Source organism: Hemitrygon akajei, chromosome 9, assembly GCF_048418815.1.
Source record: "Hemitrygon akajei chromosome 9, sHemAka1.3, whole genome shotgun sequence".
In the NCBI taxonomy this organism is placed as follows: Eukaryota; Metazoa; Chordata; class Chondrichthyes; order Myliobatiformes; family Dasyatidae; genus Hemitrygon; species Hemitrygon akajei.
The window spans coordinates 143,076,362-143,096,544 of record NC_133132.1 but is presented as its reverse complement, the minus strand read 5'-3'; the positions used below and the strand labels follow the sequence as shown (position 1 = coordinate 143,096,544).

The window sequence follows — 20,183 nt, the reverse complement described above, 5'->3', positions numbered from 1 at the left end:
ACCTATACAAAAAGGACGAGTTGCACCTGAATCCCAGGGGGACCAATATACAGGCAGGGAGGTTTGCTGAGGCTATTGGGGAGAGTTTAAACCAGGATTGCAGGGTGGTGGGAACCAAACTGAAGAGACGGAGGAAGAGGCGGTTGGCTCACAGATAGAGAAAGCTTGGAGACAGTGCGAGAGGGAGGATAGGCAGGTGATAGAGAAGGGACACGCTCAGACCGATGGTTGGAGATGTGTCTACTTTAACGCAAGGAGGATTATGAACAAAGCCGATGAGCTTAGAGTTTGGATCAGTACTTGGAGATATGATGTTGTGGCCATTACAAAGACTTGGATGGCTCAGGGGCAGGAATGGTTACTTCGAGAGCCAGGCTTTAGATGTTTCAAAAAGGACAGGGAGGGAGGCAAAAAAGGTGGGGCATGGCACTGTTGATCAGAGATAGTGTCACGGCTGCAGAAAAGGAAGAAGACATGGAGGGACTGTCTACGGAGTCTCTGTTGTTGGAAGTTAGGAACAGAAAGGGGTCAATAACTCTACTGGTTATTTTTTATAGACCACCCAATATTAACAGGGACATCAAGAAGCAGATAGGGAGACAGATTCTGAAAAGATGTAATAATGACAGGGTTGTCATGGTGGGAGATTTTAATTTCCCAAATATCGATTGGCATCTCCCTAGAACGAGTGGTCTGGATGGGTGGAGTTTGTTAGGTGTGTTCAAGAAGGTTTCTTGACACAATATGTAGACAAGCCTACAAGAGGCAAGTCTGTACTTGATCTGGTATTGGGAAATGAACCTGGTCAGGTGTCAGATCTCTCAGTGGGAGAGCACTTTGGAGACAGTGATCACAATTCTATCTCCTTTACCATAGCATTGGAGAGGGACAGGTCAGACAAGTTAGGAAAGTGTTCAATTGGAGTAAGATGAAATATGAGGCTATCAGGCTGGAACTTGGAAGTATAAATTCAGAACAGATGTTCTCAGGGAAATGTATGGCAGAAATGTGGCAAATGTTCAGGGGATATTTGCATGGAGTTCTGCATAGGTACGTTCCAATGACAAAGGATGGTAGGGTACAGGAACCATGGTGTACAAAGGCTGTTGTAAATCTAGTCAAGAAGAAAAGAGCTTCAGCTAGCAGGAAGGAGCTTAAGAATGAAATTAGGAGAGCCAGAAGGGGCCATGAAAAGGCCTTGGCGGACAGGATTAAGGAAAACCCCAAGGCATTCTACAAGTACGTGAAGAGCAGGAGGAGAATATATTCAAGATGGTGGCGCGACACAGCTTGCAGCGGCCACTCCGGAGCTGATATGTTATTTGTTAAGCGGGGTGCTGTGCGCAATCCTAATCTAATGAAAAACGGACATGGGAGCACGGAGGAACATCTGGAAATCTCCAGGAAGACCCTCTTCATTGCTGCTGCTGCTGTGAGGTCCAGGACTCTGCTGGGAAGAACAGGCCCCCAGTCCTCGGGGTTGCGTTGCCGATGGCCGTTGGCAGGGACGTCTTAATACGCTCGGCAGAGGATGGTGCTTGGAGAAGCTGTGCCGGAGGGGATGGTCAGAGACTCGGAGGTTCGATGGACTCGGAGTATGCTGCGGTCAGATCGCTTTCAGTGTGCGCTGCGTCTGCGAGGCTGAGTCAGGCGGCACCGTGGAAGTCCATAGCGGGGGTATTCCCTTCTGCCACCAGCATGAGATGGCGAGTCTATCGGGACCCTGAGGACTTGTGGAAACTGTGTGGTAGTTTCTTTCGAACTTATAGTCTTTTAACATCTCTGGACTATTTTTACTGTGCCCATGGTCTGTTTTTTTATCAAATTATGGTATTATTTGCACTGTTGTAACTACATGTTGTAACTATGTGGTTTTGCGCAGGTCTTGTAGCTTTAGTTTTTGGTCTTGTTTTGTCTGGTGGATTTGGAGCTCCTTTCCGGGGAACGTGCTAAGATAGAAGCGCGATATTAATATGCAGCAGCCTCTCCGGGCTCTGGATTGGGGATTGCCAAACATTACGTGGATTTTCTGGTGTAGTCTATTTTGTCATGTGTTTTGTTGATATCATTCTGGAGGAACGTTGTCTCATTTTTTAACTGCATTGCATTTGTGGTTTTTAAATGACAATAAATTGAATCTGAGTCTGATAAGATGTGAGAGAATAGGACCAATCAAGTGCAACAGTAGAAACGTGTGTATGGAACTGGAGGAGATAGCAGAGGTACTTAATGAGTACTTTTTTCAGTATTCACTACGGAAAAGGATCTTGGCAATTGTAGGGATGATTTACAGTGGACTGAAAAGCTTGAGCATGTAGATATTAAGAAAGAAGATGTGCTGGAGATTTTGGAAAGCATCAAGTTGGATAAGTCACTGGGACCGGACGGGATGTACTCCAGGCTACTGTGGGAAGCGAGGGAGGAGATTGCTGAGCCTCTGGTGATGATCTTTGCATCATCAATGGGGACAGGAGAGGTTCTGGAGGATTGGAGGGTTGCAGATGCTGTTCCATTATTCAAGGAAGGGAGTAGAGATAGCCCATGAAATTATAGACCAATGAGTCTTACTTCAGTGGTTGGTAAGTTAATGGAGAAGATCCTGAGAGGAAGGATTTATGAATATTTGGAGAGGCTTAATGTGATTAGGAATAGTCAGCAAGGCTTTGTCAAAGACAGGTCATGCCTTACGAGCCTGATTGAATTTTTTGAGGATGTGACTAAACACATTGATGAAGGAAGAGTAGTAGATGTAGTGTATCTGGATTTCAGCAAGGCATTTGATAAGGTACCCCATGCAAGGCTTATTGAGAAAGTAAGAAGGGATGGGATCCAAGGGGGCATAGCTTTGTGGATCCAGAACTGGTTTGCCTACAGAAGGCAAAGAGTGGTTGTAGATGGGTCATATTCTGCATGGAGGTCGGTCACCAGTGGTGTGCCTCAGGGATCTGTTCTGGGACCCCTACTCTTCGTGGTTTTTATAAATGACCTGGATGAAGAAGCGAAGGGATGGGTTAGTAAATTTGCTGATGACACAAAGGTTGGGGGTGTTGTGGATAGTGAGGAGGGCAGTCAGAGGTTACAGCAGGACATTGATAGGATGCAAAACTGGGCCGAGAAGTGGCAGATGAAGTTCAACCCAGTGTGAGGTGCTTCATTTTGTTAGGTCAAATATGATGGTAGAATATAGTATTAATAGTAAGACTGTTGGCAGTGTGGAGGACCAGAGGGATCTTGGGGTCCAAGTTCATAGGACACTCAAAGTTGCTGCGCAGGTTGACTCTGTGATTAAGAAGGCGTACGGTGTATTGGCCTTCATCAATCGTGGGATTGAGTTTAGGAGCCGAGAGGTAATGTTGCAGCAATATAGGACCCTGGTCAGACCCCACTTGGAGTACTGTGCTCAGTTCTGGTCGCCTCACTATAGGAAGGATGTGGAAACAATAGAAAGGGTGCAGAGGAGATTTACAAGGATGTTGCCTGGATTGGGGAGCATGCCTTATGAAAATAGGTTGAGTGAACTTGGCCTTTTTCCTTGGAGCGACGGAGGATGAGAGGTGACCGGATAGAGGTGTATAAGATGATGAGAGGCATTGATCGTGTGGATAGTCAGAGGCTTTTTCCCAGGGCTGAAATGGCTAGTATGAGAAGACACAGTTTGAAGGTGCTTGTAAGTAGATAGAGAGGACATGTCAGGGGTAAGTCTTTTACGCAGAGAGTGGTGAGTACGTGGAGTGGGCTGCCAGCAACAGTGGTGGAGGTGGATACGATAGGGTCTTTTAAGAGACTCCTGGACAGATACATAGAGCTTAGAAAAATAGAGGGCAATGGGTAACCCTAGGTAATTTCTGAGATAAGGACGTGTTCGGCACCGCTTTGTGGGCCGAAGGGCCCGTATTGTGCTGCAGGTTTTCTATATTTCTATGTTTCTATGTAACTGCTATGCTATGCAAAGATTTATCTATGCAAAGAAAAATCAGTACTTCAGTATTTATTCAGAACACACACATTTTCCCTGGCTCCCTGCAAAGACATATCTTTTGGTCCCTGTGGGAAAATCTTTCCTTAGCTACCCTTTTGCTTCTAATATAATTATGAAAGGTTTTGGAATTCTCTGTAGTTCTGTTGACTGGGGCTCTTTCACGTCCTTTTTTTGTAATGCCCTCTTAACAGCTATCTTAAAATCTGTCCTTTATCCTTTATAAACTTCAAAGCACTTACTTAATAATAATTCCCTACTCCTGGCATGTGCTTCATTCCTTTTCCTGTTCAAAGCCTCAATTCCCTTTGTTAACTAAGGTTATAAATATTGGCAGAGTAGTGTAGAGCAAGAACGGTTCTCAAAGGATACAGCGGAGTGTGGAGCAGTTGGAGACATGGGCAAACAAGAGACAGGTGGAGTTGGCTGGAGATGTTTCACTTAGTAAGATGAACATGCAGATTAAATGGCAGGACCCTTGGGAGCATTGACATACAGAAGTTAGAAGGTTAAGTATAACCTCCTAAAAACTTAAAAACTTATTGAACTTTGAAAGATCTCCAGAGCTGATCCTGAGGACCACTTATGACAGTCTTTCTGAGGGAAAGATTATTGCAGCAGGCTTTGTGATGGATATTCACTTACCAGGGCCCAAAAGGCTTACTGCTAACCTCAGCTATCTAACACAGTGGCATGGCCTCCTTTCCAAAGGGTTAAATACTGTTGGTGATAAAGTTTTAACAAATACTCTTTGCTCAGCTTTTTATGGTAAACAAGAGCCAGCCTTTAATGTAAATCACAAGCAGCAATCAGTTTGAAATTGGAGGCACAAATGGCTGTTAAGAGATGTGGTTTGCAATATGGAGTGACCAGGAGACTTCTTGTCTACATTAGCGAAACAACAAGACAATGGAGTCATGTCACTTAGCACATCAAACATGATTGCAAGTTAGAATGTTTGTGTTCTCAGAGGGTCAGCCTCAGCATTAATTGTGCGTGCTTGAGATCTCTGTCATCAGGAGCTTTTAAGACCATCTGTGTGAGTTACTTGGTCTCAGTAAAAGTATCTGGAAAATATCACAAGCAAATAATGTCATCTAGCAGCAAAAACTCTATAAATATTAGAATGTATTGAGGATTGTTAGGAATGACAAGGAGAATGACAGAAAGACTGTGACGGACAACTTGTTCAGCTCAACTCATTGGTATGTTCTTTTAGTTCATAAAAATTGTACCCATGTTTGAAAACCCTTTGTAGTTTGTAAACCTTTCATATTTTGGAAATCATTCTATAAATCAGAATTCATTTGTGAGCATTAAATGTGTATTTAGAAATATTTGTCTAAATTTAAACAAGTATCATTAAAAATAAAATAGCTGTGTTTAAACTACTTTGTTATCTGGAAGCATCTTCACTACTCAGGCAGTGATTATTGGCAGCTAGAATTCACCACAGGGGCTAGACGGGGAAGTAAGCTAGTCCTTGAAGAGTCAGTGGATACCCTGTAGTGAGGATACCTGTAGATATCTATGCTGGATAGGGTTTAAAATCCTCTTTTGAGTTAATGGTTTTGCAGGCAGGAAACTCAATACTACCACAGTTTTCAGATAAATTGTCATTTGTGTCCTTCCCAGTTGCATTTCCTCCCCTCTGTGTTCCCGTTTTCCTTGAACTCTGAGCTTAATAACTGATCAAAGAAAACCAGCATAAATTTTCAACCCCGCTCAGCTGTGTATTGCCAGACTTCTCCAGGGGTGTCCTGGCAGTGGATGCAGCACGCGAATGGTGCGCAGTGTTGTTGCAGAGTGGCTCCGTGCATGTTGTGTAGGGTTGATAAGTGCTGTAATGAGGTTTGAAAGCAAATCAGGCCAGCAAGTAGGAATGGAGTGAAGTCAGTAAACTAGCAAGAATGAATGCATAAATACAGCAGTACAGAGGCAACCTGAGTAAACGTGCACCAGGAAAGAAGAGCTTTAACTTTAGCACATGATGTAAACTGCGAAAGGTACAAATGGATGAAATTGAACACATTTAATGGATCTTTTAAATAATCCTGTCTAAATTTAAGAAATTTCTAATTTAAGAAGACAAATATGTTACATGACACTGATGGCTCCAATGTGATAGATGATATCCTGAGAGAATATTACACAGTCAGTAAAAGTAATGGGAAACTGAATATGAATGAGTGCAAGGTCAAGGGGTCAGAGTGCAAGATGTTGGTTTCACACTTTATGGCTGCAGAACAAAAATCTGACGGAATATGGGTGACTCAATGCAAAAATAAAACAGAAATAGTGGCAACAGAAGAGAAATGCAGTATCGCAGCATTTAAACTTGCACAAAACTGATAAGAAAGCCATTTGGACAGATGATTTTTATGGAAAAATACCATAAAAAGCAACAGAACCCAAATTCTGAAATACTATGATTTGAAGCTACAGCAAGCCACTGCATGAAATCACATTAAGAGCACATTGCATCTATGACTTGACAGAAATCAAATGAATGGTGCAAAGCTGAAATGGATGTTGTACCAAATCAGAAGTATCTAACTAAAACCAACAGGATAGATGGCATAGGTGACCAAGTAACTGCATGAAACAAATCTGTCGTCTTACGTATCACGTGAGGCAACAGAAACCGAGTAAAATTTAAATTACTGTCCTTAGAGAGATTTCTTGAAGCTGATTTTGAGAGCCACTTGCACTAGCATTTCCGATTATTGCAGGGGGTTTAAGACCAAATGCTGCAAACATTCCCAGACTAAACATTGTACTGTTCTGGTGGAAACACATAATGTGCTTGTTGTGTGCCATCCCAATGCTTTATCCCATCCCAACTACAGAACTGTTGTTACACTCTTTCCTGCCATGCTGATTTACAATACTGGCCGACCATTTTGACAATTTGCGCCGACACACTGGAACAATATGGCAACCCTTATAGATTTTCAGCTTCTTTATGTTTTTTTTTTCAAAGCAAATTTCTTCCCACTGACAGGCCTGGAAATTACATCATGCCCCGCTGTTCATTTCAGCTCCATGCATTTAAGAATAAAATCCACCAGAATATAAACTAATATTTGTCAGTTTCCTAGAATGGGAATCACAGATAAAGTTATTTCAGAGAAAGGTTTTCATTTCTTGAGCATAGAGTTCAGAAATTTAGCGAAGCCTTGAAATCAAACAATGTCTCATTTTCAAAATATTCGGAGTACAGTGAGAAGACTCTTTAAATTGCACAGCAATAAGTAGTTGTCGGCAGTAAAAGGTCAAACCAGCTTGATTACCATACGCTGCTGGAAGCTGCTATAGCAGTACCAATCCAATTACTGATAGGCTGTGGGCACTTCGCTCCTCAATGACTGCTGAAACTATAAATAATCAAAGGATTTACACACTAACCTACGCAAGAACAAGCAGATCCTGCTTGACCAAAGATCGCATCCTTTCAATCACCGTCACTGAAAAATTCTGTGAGAATCCATGCAATTACAGAAAATAAATGCAAATCAGTGACTGTTTCTGCATAAGAGATGAGCCAAGTGCCTATGTCATGAGAGCAGGTGATCTTCCATCAAGGCAGTGCAGAACAAATCTCACCAAATGTACAAAAGCTGGAACCAAAACAAGAAAAGGTGACTGAAGTAAACAAAATATTGGCCCAGCAAGCTAAGTCAAACTGAGCAAGTGAACCAGAGCAGAGGCATCCAATCACAGTCCAAAAGCCAAACAGTGAAAATAGAAATGTCGATTTTTGTTCCATCACAATGCAGATGAGAGGGTAGAAAATATAAACAATACACTCAGCCGTTACTTTACTGAGCACAGGAGGTCCCTAATAAAGCGTGGTCTACTGCTGCTGTAACCCATCTACTTCACGTTGCAACATGTTGTGCATTCAGAGATGCTCTTCACTGTTGTAACATGTGGTTATCCAAGTTACTGTTTCCTTCCTGTCAACTTGAACCAGTCTGGCCATTCTCCTCTGACCTCACTTATTAACAAGGCATTTTTGTTCACGAACTGCCACTCACTAGATGCTTTTTTAAAAATTTTTCACACCATTCTCTGTAAACTCTAGAGGCTGTTGTGTGTGAAACTCCCAGGAAATCAGCAGTTTCTGAGATACTCAAACCACCCTGTATGGCACCAACAACTATTTCACAGTCAAAATCACTTAGCTTACTTTTCTTCCTCATTTTCTGTCATGGTACGGTCCGTGAAGACCACGTTCCAGTTCACGGTCCGGTCCATGGACACCGGACTCCGGGTCTTCTGGCTGTCCATTGTTTCAGTTAGGCTTAATCACAGGCACCTGATTCTCATATTCAGGCTGGAATATAAGTGGCCCTGGGTTTGAGTGCAGTGGCTGGTTTGTCTTGTTTGTATCCTGTCCTTTCCTCTGTTGGGTAAGTCAGGCTGTCTTTGTCATTACTGTATGGCGGGATCTGTCCCTTCCTGTCCTTTCCTCTGTTGGGTAAGTCAGGCTGTCCCTGCCATTACCCTGTGGTGGGATCTGTCCCTTCCTGTCCTTGCCTCTGCTGGGTAAGTCAGGCTGTCCTTGCTGTTACCCTGAGGCTGGACTGTTCCTTTCCTTCCCTCTGAAGCCTGGCCTGTAGCCCTGCCAGCTACCCATGCCTGCATCCTCACTTGTATCGCTGTCAAATTCAGCTGCCGGAGTGAGACCAGAGCCTTGCCATGCCAACAGAAGTCTATTGTTGAGCTTGGAACTGTCTCTTTGTGTCCATGTATGAGTCCCGGCCCTACGTTCTGTTCCCAAGGAGGGGTCCCAGCTCTGTGTTCTGTGTTCCTGTGCTCCAGTCCAAGGCTCTGAGGAGGTTCCAGTCTGTGTCCAAGGCTCTGAGGAGGTTCCAGTCCGTGCCCAAGTCCAAGTCGTAGCCTAGGCCCTGAATCCTGGTCTTGTCCAGGGCTAGTGTCCGTGTCCAGCTACGCCTCTCCCTGCTTCTGCTTTTCTCTCCCTCGACCTAGGCTATGTGTTCCTACTCTCCCTCGACCTCAGCTCTTCATTCCTTCTCTCCCTCGATCAAGACCAAGTCTAGAACTTCACGTCCTCGTCCAAGTCTGAGCTTCATGTCCTCATCCAGCCCTGGAGCCCCGTGTCCTGCCCCCACGTCCAGTCCTGTTGCCTTGCCACGTTCAGTCCTCGCCTGGATCCTGAGTCCGAGCCCAAGTCAAGACCCAGGTTCCGGGTCCCTGTCCAGTCTCTGGCTCGGAGTCTTTGTCCAGGTTCCTGGCTCCTAGTTCCCAGTTGCTAGTTCCTCATCCAGGTCCCACTTTTCTACTCTAGCCCTGTCTCCTGGTCTTGTCCAGGCTTGTGTCTTGTCCAGTGTTGTTTCTTCCCCACTTCCCTTGCTTTCTTGACACACCTGGTCCTCTCTCTAGTACTTCAGTGTCTGTGTCTTGCATCTGGGTCCATTCCCAATGCCCACCTTATGACATTTTCATGTTTAATCTGAACAATTGAACCTCTTGACCATGTCTGCATGCTTTTATTCATTGAGTTACTGCAACATGATTGGCTATTTAGATATTTCATTAGTAGGCAGTGTACTGGTGTACCTAATAAATTGGCCACTGAGTGTATAATGCCACTCTGGTGATGAAGAAAATGATTGATTCCCAGGGCTGAAATGGCTAACAAGAGGGGGCATAGTTTTAGGGTGCTTGGAAATAGGTACAAGGGGGATGTCGGGTAAGTTTTTCAGAGTGGTGGGTGCATGGACTACACTGCTGGTGGTAGTGGTGGCGGATACAATGGGGTCTTTTAAGAGCCTCTTGGGTAGGTACATAGAGCTTAGAAAAATAGAGGGCAAGTACTAGGGAAATTCTAGGCACTCTATAGAGTAGGTTACATGGTCTGCACAACATTGTGGGCTGAAGGGCCTGTAATGTGCTGTAAATTTCTGTCTTATGTTCAATTCCCAATGAAATTCCACATTGGATCACCACATTTCCCACATTAAATCGATAAGTTCCTCTGCTGTCATTGTTCTCCCAGTAAAGTTGCAGTGGGAGAGAGGACGACTTCAGAGCCAGAGTAATCCAAGAGACCAAATAATATTTTTAAAAGATGTGTGAGTAGCTCCAGAGTTATTAAAATAGACATGTCGTGACAAACTTGGTGCAAATCATGAGAAAACATAACATCTTAAAATGACAAAATTTCCACAATTCTGTGTTTTTGCATGTAATAAGTAGGGCAACAAAATTGTGGATTAGAAATTCTTCCACATTTTGTACAGTGCACAAAGGAACTTGATGAAGAACGGTCATTGAACGTGGCTGAGGCCTTGGTGTGCAGACTGCAGTTTCGGAGATTTGTTCCTAGTTTTCTATCGAGCACTTACCCTGTATGTACGTGATCACTGATGCACAAGGTGGACATGTGAGGTAACTCCAAATCAACAAAGTAGGATTTGCATACTTGTGCAAAACTAAAGAGATTTTAAGGTCATAAAAAAAACTGGGCCACCCACAAAACACCTGAGATGGAAAGATGGGACTTTTTGCTGCACCCCTTAAAGGATGCAGCATCACCAATTTCAGTACCATGTCGACCAAGCCATTGATTATCTAACGGTTTGGACTGCTTTAAGAATTTTGCATCGCAATTTTTCTTAGCTCCTGCTCTCCCCCCAACCCCCACTACCAGTTCACTGACTGTGTTGTCTCTAATCTTGTCCCAAACCATTCCCAGAACCCAAACACTCATCAAGATATCCCCGTCTCCAGTATCTTTTCCTTTAATTTCCCACCTCACAACGTTATTGTGTCCTGTCCTGCCCACCCTACCCCTGAAGCCAGCTCCAATCCTCTCCACCATCTCCCTCACCCACACGACAAGCCAACATCAGAGTAACATCCCCAACTTCAGAAATACCCAAAGAAGGGTCTTTTTGAAAAAAAAACTATTATTGCCTTCTGAATCTTTATCTTTGTTCATATGAGAAAATAGAAAACTCTGCAAACAGGTCACACTATTTACGTAATACACTGCTTTACCACTCCTCCTTCACTACCCCTCTTTGATTGTGAAACACTTTTATAACTATAAAGCAACCTTGGATCTGTACAACTTTTACCAAAAGCAACTAAATTCCAGAGCAAAGTTTATTACTATACTTGATTTTTTTTATCTGCTCACTATTCTGTTTTTTATTTATTGACATGTCTTTATTTAGAATGCTGTTACCATTTGAAACCTTAGTAATAGCTTGTTATTTGAGTTGGTTTCTCAATAGTACACAATCTTCCTGAAATGATAAATGAGTGGCTTTATTCCACACTTATGAGGTAACCATAGATATAAAAAATGGGCACTGTACATTCCATTCCTTTTATATTATCAGTACTTCACAGAACTTGAGACTGTACAATAAAGCGATCAAAAGCAGATAAAGTTTTTACAAAAGTTGAAAGGGATCTTCAAAGTCAGTTTGCCAAATACAGTTTAAAGCAACAAGGGACAGAATGAGGAATGAATATATGCTGTAGACACAGATGATTATCTTTCTGATCGCAAAGCCTTCCGCATGCCAATTTTTGGTGCATTCGCATTAAGTTCCACTGCACGCAGGTCAGCACACTTGGTGAAGTCACATCCCACATGAAGCATGCTCTACACTCAGTGCCATTACTTATGTAGCTCCTGTACCTTATAAAGAGGCCACTCAGTGTATGTTTGTGATCTTCTGCTGCTGTAGTCCATCCACTTCAAAGTTCAACATGTTGTGCATTCACAGATGCTCTTTTGTACACCACTGTGGTATTGCAATGGTTATTTGAGTTACTGTCACCTTCCTGTCAGCTTGAACCAGCCTGGCCATTCTCCTGTGACCTCTCTCACTAACTAGACATTTTTGCCCACAAAACTGCTGCTCACTGAATGTCATTTTTTGTACACCATTTCCTGTAAACTCCAGAGACGGTTGTGCTTGAAAATCCCTGGAGATCAGCAGTTTGTGAGATACTCGAACCACCCTGTCTGACACCAACAATCATTCCACAATCAAAGTCACTTAGGTCACATTTCTTCCCCATTCTGATGTTTGGTCGAACAACAACTGAACCTCCTGACCACGTCTGCATGCTTTTATGCAATGAGTTGCTGCCACATGATTGTCTGATTAGACTTTTGCACTAACAAGCAGGTGTAAGGTGTACCTAATAAAGTGACCACTGAGTGTCTATTCATCATTATTTATGCACTGTGCCATATAACATGGTCTCCACGACCATGATTGTTCTTGGCAAATTTTTCTGCAGAAGTGGTTTGCCATTGGCTTCTTCTGGACAGGTGTCTTCCAGGATAGGTGACCCTAGCCATTGTCAATACTCTTCAAGAGTAGTCTTCCTGACATCGATAGTCACATAACCAGGACTTGTGAAATGCACCACGTGCCCATACGACCATCCACCATCTACTCCCATGGCTTCATGTGACCCTGATTGAAAGTCTAAGCAGGGATCACCACTTACCCAAGGTGACCTGCAGGCTTGTGATGGGAAGGAGAGCCTAGCCTTCCTTTGGTAGAGATGTATCTCCACCCCACCACCCAAGAGCATCTATTAGGTTTTTAAAATGTTACTGTTGTTTGCAGTTGGACATGTCAGGAATCTTTTCCTGTGATTATAAAAGGAGTAAGAAAGAAATATCATTCAGGGTGCGATGTATACTTTTTCTTGCAAGTACAGATAGTGCCTCTTGGTGTTTCTTGATGTCTCATCTAGAAAATCTAAATTCTATTTTTTCAATGGGATTTTTGCTCTCAGTTTCTTCTTTTCTCCAGTGTAAATCTCTCCCAAATGATGTCAAAAATAATGCAACGTGTAAAATTTGTTTCCAGTGAAAATTTAAACTTCACAGTCCAAGAAATGACAGTTTGCAGGTTCTGGCAGAACAACTAGATTATATTAACCTACTTCCATTGGAAGTGTGCTATGTGACACCATATTCAAGCATGCTCTTTGTTTTTGGTGAGCTCCTGCAGCCTCAAACACAGCCTCGCATTCGTGCCTGGTCTGCTCTGACTTGGCTGTCAGGATGCTGGTCCCTCTAATCTTTCTAGGTTCATTGCTGTCGATCTCTGTCATATTCTACAGTTTGCTGCTCACTTTTTGTTACATAAGTGAACTCTCCCTAAAGCTATTCTCAAGAACAGCGTTCATGTAGGCATTTCCTTCTGCCTACATGAACTTTCAGGGGAGGCGCACGTGTCTGCACTGATACCATTACAGAGACCTCGCTGTTAATGTCCTGACAGAAACAACTGTCTATACCCATGTCTCACAAACACTCCAGCACCAAGCAATTGCGTCCTGCACACACTAAATTTCTCTGCCTTATGGAGCTTCCTCTGCCCTCCTGGAAGCATTCTCACAAACTCTCCTGACATTGCTGAAGGAGTCTGCCTGCATTGTGGGACGTCCCTTTCAAACAGACAGCAGAGAGAACCTGCAATGGATCAGTATCAGGTTTAATACGTCATGAAATTTGCTGTCCTTGCAGCGGCAGTACAATGCAATACCTACATTTATTACAGTATGTATTTATTATTTATTGAGTTACAGCGTGGATCCCTGCTGCCCCAATTTAGCCCTAGCCTAATCACAAGAACAATTTACAAAGACCAATTAACCTACCAACTGGTACATCTTTTGGAAGGTGGGAGGAAACCAGAGCACCCAGAGGAAACCCACACGGTCACAGGGAGAACGTTCAAACTCCTCACAGGCAGTGGCGGGAATTGAACCCGGGTCACTGGTACTGTAAAGCGTATGTTCTAACCACTACACTACCGTGCCGCCCCGGAAAGTATACGTATATTAAGTAGCTAAATTAAATAAGCAGTGCAAAAATAGAAATTAGAGAAGTAGTGAGGTAGTGTTCACGGGTTCAATTTCCATTCGGTAATCGGATGGCGGAGGGGAAGAAGCTGTCCCTGAATTGTTAAGCGTGGGCCTTCAGGCTTCTGTAGCTCCTCTTTGACGGTAGCAATGAGAACAAGGCATGACCTTGGTGATGGGGATCCTTAATGATGAATGCCGCTTTTTTGAAGCATCACTCCTTAAAGATCCTAGCGAGGCTAGTGTCCGTGGTGGAGCTGATTAAATTTACATCTCTCTGCAGCTTATTTCACTACTGTGCAATATCCCCCCCACCCAACTCCCCCCCCCATACCAGATGATGATGCAGCCAGTTAGAATGATCTCCACGGTACACCTGCAGAAATTTGCAAGACCACTGTTGCCAGCTTCAGTTGGATAACAACCTAGTGAAGATCGTGGTTTTTGTGCAAGGTTACTACATCTTAGTGCCAACAACAGATGGAAGAGCAATTTCTACTCAGAAATATCCTTGGCCCATCAAATGCAAGCTCCTGGGAAATTGCTCCAGTCTCCATCTATTGATAATGATGTAAGTGTGTGGGCCCAGGAAATGTACGCGATCTCTCCACGGTCATTGACAAAACTCGTGTAGCAGCAGAGCAGAATCATTCATACAACATCCAATATAGGCATTGTGTGAACTCACAGGCAGTTCTGCAATGACTAATATTTTGACATATGTGAGCCTAGATAATGGATTTCACCCTAATTGGCATGCTAAAGAATTGCTGTATTTATCACTAAAATTCAATTGAGGGACCCAAAAAAAAATAAAGAAATTGGGAAAATCAAGCCTTGAAAGAAAAGTCTGAGGATGGTTTTCAAATGCAATTGCTGCCAGAGATCATGGGAAATGTCTCAACCTTAAAGACTTCTTTTCGTGGCAGTCACATTGCAACAGCATGAAAAGCTACCATGAAAGTGAAGGGAGAGTGAAGATATGTGCGTCCACTGTCCTGTGACTCAACCTCTCCCCCATCACCCACCTCTCCATACAGTCAAGACGGATCTCCTCTGATGCCAGGGGTGGCCCATGCCAGTGTGACTCACAGCCTGCGCACCCAGCAGGGATGTGACAGGTGTTGCTTCTGGGCACAGCTGCAGTAACTGATGTCAGACCCAGCACTGATGTGAGAAATATGTGGAACAATAAAACCTCCAGCGGATAGATGCAGGCAGCCACCTATTTGATGTCCTGGCGGGGAGGCATTTTAACTCTTGTCTCCTCACTGCAGGGCTTGCCTCTTGTTTACTGGGAATTTAAAAAAAAAAACAAAGGTCATAAATTGCAGGCTGTTGCTTCAATTTCTGTTGTTAAGGCGAAGTGGAGCATTGCACTAATTGTTGATGTCATTAATTGCGCCCAGATTCACAGTGGGCAAGATTTCAACAGGAAATGGTTGCAATTGCATTAAAGACAAATGAAATAATTTTTTACATAAAATATGAGGACAAGTGGGCCCAATTTCTGGATGTTATTTCTTGAGTATTAAGTTGCCACAAGCAGCATATAAAATAGTTAGACCCATGTGTATGTGTTTAACGCAGAAGGCTCCCTCCTGAGTCATTCGATCTCATTTTCATTTAACACTTGGACTGATATATAATGTTTTGTCAGAATGTAGAGCAGCTTGGGAAGTGGAGAAAGTTGGGGCATTTGAGTTGGTTACAAGTGAGGCCTATGAGATGCACAAGTGAGATGTCACAACATCATGTGTGACGGTAAAATGCTTAGATGGCCTACTCTTGCTCCTATTCCTTGTGTTGTTATGTTCACACTCTCATGACCCTCTGAGTGAAGACCTTCCCCCTCATGTTCTCCTTAAACATTTCATTTATCACCCTGAACCAATATACAACCAATAAGTATCTAATATTGTATCAAATTATTTACATAATATAAAAATATAACTGAGCTTCCAGCCCTCGAACGCTTAAACTGGCAAAGTTAAGTTGATCAGGGTTGTAGTTTTAATTTTTATCTCTATAATAACAGAATGGTAATTATTTGTATGTTTTCCATGTATATATAAATGACTTCCAATTGTTGATGCAAATATGTCATCCTTTTCTGATCCATCTAACCCATCAAGCCTGCTCCGCCATTTGATAAATTCATGGCTGATCTGACCATAGACTGATCTCCCCCTGCCTGCCATTTCCCCTAACCCTTAATTCCCCTACTATGCAAAAATTATCTGACCTTGTCTTAAATATATTCACTGAGGTAGCCTCCACTGCTTCACTGGGCAGAGAATTCCACAGATTCACCACTCTCTGAGAATAGCAGTTCATCCTCATCTCTGTCCTAAATCTATTCCCTCAAATCTTGAGGCTATGTTCCCTAGTTTCTCACCTACCAGTGGAAACAACTTTCCTGCCTCTGTCTTATCAATCCCTTTCATAATTTTATATGTTTCTATAAGCTGTCCTCTCATTCTTCCGAATTCCATTGAGTACAGTCCCAGACAACTCAATCTCTCCTCATAGTCTAACCCCCTCATCTCTGGTATCAACCTGGTGAACCTGCTCTGCACCACCTCCAAAGTCAGTATATCCTTCCTCAAGGAGCCCAGAACTGCGCACAGTACTCCAGGTGCGGCCTCACCAGTACCCTGTATAGTTGCAGTATAACCTCCCTGCTCTTGAATTCAATCCCTCTAGCAATAAAGGACAACATTCCAATTGCCTTCCTGATAGGCTGCTGCATCTACAAACCAACCTTTTGTGATTCACGCACAAGCACTCCCAAGTCCCTCTGCACAGCAGCATGCCGCAATCTTTTACCATTTAATTAATACTGTTCTTTCATTGTTCCTTCCAAAGTGAATGACCTCACATTTACCAATATTGCACTCCATCTGCCAGATCCTTGCCCACTCACTTAACCTATATATATCGCTGTGTATAATGAGCAAGTGGTGGATGTGGGCTTGATTTCAGCGTTTTAGAGAAATTTGGATAGGTACATGGATGGGAGGGGTATGGAGGACTATAGTCCCAGTGCAGGTTGATGGGACTTGGCAGAATAATAGTTTGGCATGGACTTGATGGGTCGAAGGACCCGTTTGTGTGCTGTAGTGTTCCATGACTCTAAAAATAGTTTTATTTTCTAATACTGCCTAACTCTTTATGAATGTTTATGAATATCAGACGTTTGATTCCTGTGACATCTTTGACAAGCAGCAAGCTTGGGGGGCAGGACCCTATTACTGCATGGGGCCCTGTCAGTCACTTGGGGCTATGCTCTTTTCACACCTTAGAGTGCAACAGAGAAAATCAGGTGACTAGCAATCTCTTATGCGGTAACCAATTTCCCTTCACTGCTTTCATAAGTTGTGCAAGTTTATATAAAAAGATCATTGGCCAGAAATATTAGCTCTGTCTCCCACCACGGATGCTGCCTGATCTGTGCATTTTCGGGATTCAATTCGGATTTCCAACATTCGCCATTCAGATTTCAATTTAAATGAACAAAAGCTTGGATTTCCATCAAAAATACTGTTGATTCTTTTCTGAGCTACCAACTTCTACCCTGTTTAAATGTCGGCATCTCCAGTATGTCCATGCAGACACTGTCATAAAGGAAAATCCCAACTGCATGCTGGCGGCATATGCTTCGCGTCCTTTGTAGTTAGTCTCCCTATGGAATTGAGAGACAGAGCTCTGTCTTAGTGAGATTACCCATAATTACACTGGGGAACTGACTCTCACATCTTGTACTACGTTAGACCTGCCCAGCATCTGTGACTTGATTTCACTTGGGGATTGTTGGTCTGCTGGGAAGGTAAGTATTGAGAAGACAAGCTCCTTTTTGAAAATTATTTGCGTTTCGTTTAATTTTTTTAATTGTTTGTAAACCTTTTGAGCTTTGATTGATTTCAATCCATTTAAAAATAGAAGCCACAGTACAGCGCAGGAGCAGGCCATTCAGCCCATGATGACCATGATGTAAGTGAAACATAACCCTCCATGCCTGTTCACATGCCTGACTAAATGCCTCTTAACTGTCACTTTCGCATCTCCTTTCACCGCCGCCTCTGGCAGCAATCTCCAGTAAAAGCTGCCTGTGCAAAAAATTTTCTCCTTCTCACCTGAAAGCTATACCCCGTACTATCTGAAATTCATACCCTGAGAGAAAGACTCTGACCATCTACCCTACCTAAACTTCTATCAAGTCACTCCCTCCACCTCCCACACTCCAGGGAGAACAATCCAAGTTTCTCCAATCTTTCATTGCAGCTGGTTCCCACCGACCCAGGCAGCATCCTAGTAAATCTCTACTGAACCCTCTCCTTCCTAAAATGGAGTGACCAGAATGGCACACAACATTCTAAATCCAACATTCAAGATTCAAGACTGTTTAATGTCATTTCCTGTAGACAAGTGTAAGGAGAACAAAATAATTGTTACTTTGGATACGGTGCAGCACAAAAAAAAACGCAAAATATAAAGAACATAATAAAAATACTAAACAAACACACAATAAATATAAATACATATGTAACCTTCAGGCTCACCCAGCTCATGTTCCTCTAGGGAAACAGCCTCTGGCCCCACCAAACTGAGTAATCACGTTTGTGTGGATGCTGTGTGAAGTACCCCCAGTTACAAACCCACAACGCAAAATATCAGACAGTGCACCATATGCAAATAAATGACTGAACTTTATGAATCTTAATCTGAATATAGGATTAGTAATGAAAATAAAAAGAGGACCCAATTCAAGGAAAAGTCAAAAGTTCATATCAGAGCTCACTCAGTGGTTATTCTTCCACCATCGGTCTCCTCCGAGCATCGCCAACCTTCGAACCCTCAGATCTCTGTCTACACCATCCGGTGATCTGGCAGCTCTCACCACACGCGTCTTCCTCTTCATCTCTCCTCGACAAAAGACCGCGAAAACAACATCCTTTCAGATACACAAGGCAGAGCAACAATCTCCGATTGGCTAACATGCATACCACAGTCCTGTTATCTCCAGCCATGACCCAAACATTGCTGCTACAAAGAAACTGTTACCTCAACAGTGAACATTGCAGAGAAGCCATTACATTAGCAGTGAATCCTTACAGCGCGTTACACATAAGACAGTTTACAAAAACACAGATTGATTGTATGTCCAGAAAATGACACTGGGCTGTACATAAGGTGACTGATGGGAAGTAATAAAGTAGTGGTGGAGGTGTTGATCAGAATTATAGCTTGGGGAAAGTAACTTTTTTTGAGTCTAGTGGTCCCGGTGTGGATGTTACGTAGCCTCTTTCCTGATGGGAACGGGACAAACAGTCCATGAGCAGGTTGGGCAAGATCCTTCCTGATGTTACGGGCTCTCTTTCAGCACCTTTCTGTATATGTGTCCTTGATTGAGAGTAGGCTGCTGCTAAATGCAGCCTAACCAAGGTTCATATAAATGTAATTCTTTAAAAAAGGCTAAACATACATTTTCATTTTGCTGTTAAATAATGTTTAAATGTTTCTGAATACTTGACAAAAACATTAAAAGATCATGTCAACTTTGAAAGGCAAAGATGCTGTAAGTGAGGCATTGCAGTTTTCAGTGCTGCTCGGGAGAGCTTGGAAACAAGTCTTCCGCAGTGGGACTCTTAGATTCTTCTACCCTGGAGTCCAGGACACCCCAGACTAGTAAGATTATCTGCACCAGGCAAACACAAATAGGGAGGTGAGGGGTAAGAGAGAGGAGCTGTGGCCCATGTGCAAGCCCTGTGTCTATTTTATTTCTTTGGTTACTCCAGATTTAAAATGGTGCAACTAGTAAAATACTTGGTTGCTTAGCATTGTTGTGGTAATGGGGACAAGCTCCCACTACCTATTAAATGCTCCCAATGGCATGCACCTCAAATAGCCTCTGACAACCAAATCGAGTTGCTGGCCTTCACGTGTGGCTTGGCTGTTGAGCCCATTTCTACTGACAGGAGAAGGGGCAAAGGTGAGCTACTGCCACCTTAAAACCAGTCACTTCGGGCAGATGGGGTTTGTCAGCGGTGGTTGGCCGCTCATTGAGGAGAAGGGAAACTCTAAACTCGACCCACCACTGCCTCGTGGCTATATCCACTCGAGCAAAGTCCGAGGAAAAAATCCAGAGCTGGAATCCTTAACGCAGCCCTACATTGAGTTCAATGCCGACTGGCAACTCCTGCGATGCCGCTGGTGTCAAACTGCATTGGTCTCTGCCATTCCATTGCGTGGAAGGGGGGAGCTTGCTATATGGGCAATAGTTTGCTCTCCATATGCTGACCAGACTTGCACATCTCTACAGCTAGGATGCAGC

At 43.3% G+C, this 20,183-nt stretch overlaps 1 protein-coding gene across 2 annotated transcripts in view; it reads right to left on the bottom strand.

Moving 5' to 3' along the window:
* xkr6b (XK, Kell blood group complex subunit-related family, member 6b) overlaps positions 1–20,183 on the bottom strand; it is a 461,182-nt gene that overhangs the window by 269,576 nt on the left and 171,423 nt on the right. The gene's annotated exons all lie outside the window — the stretch shown is intronic.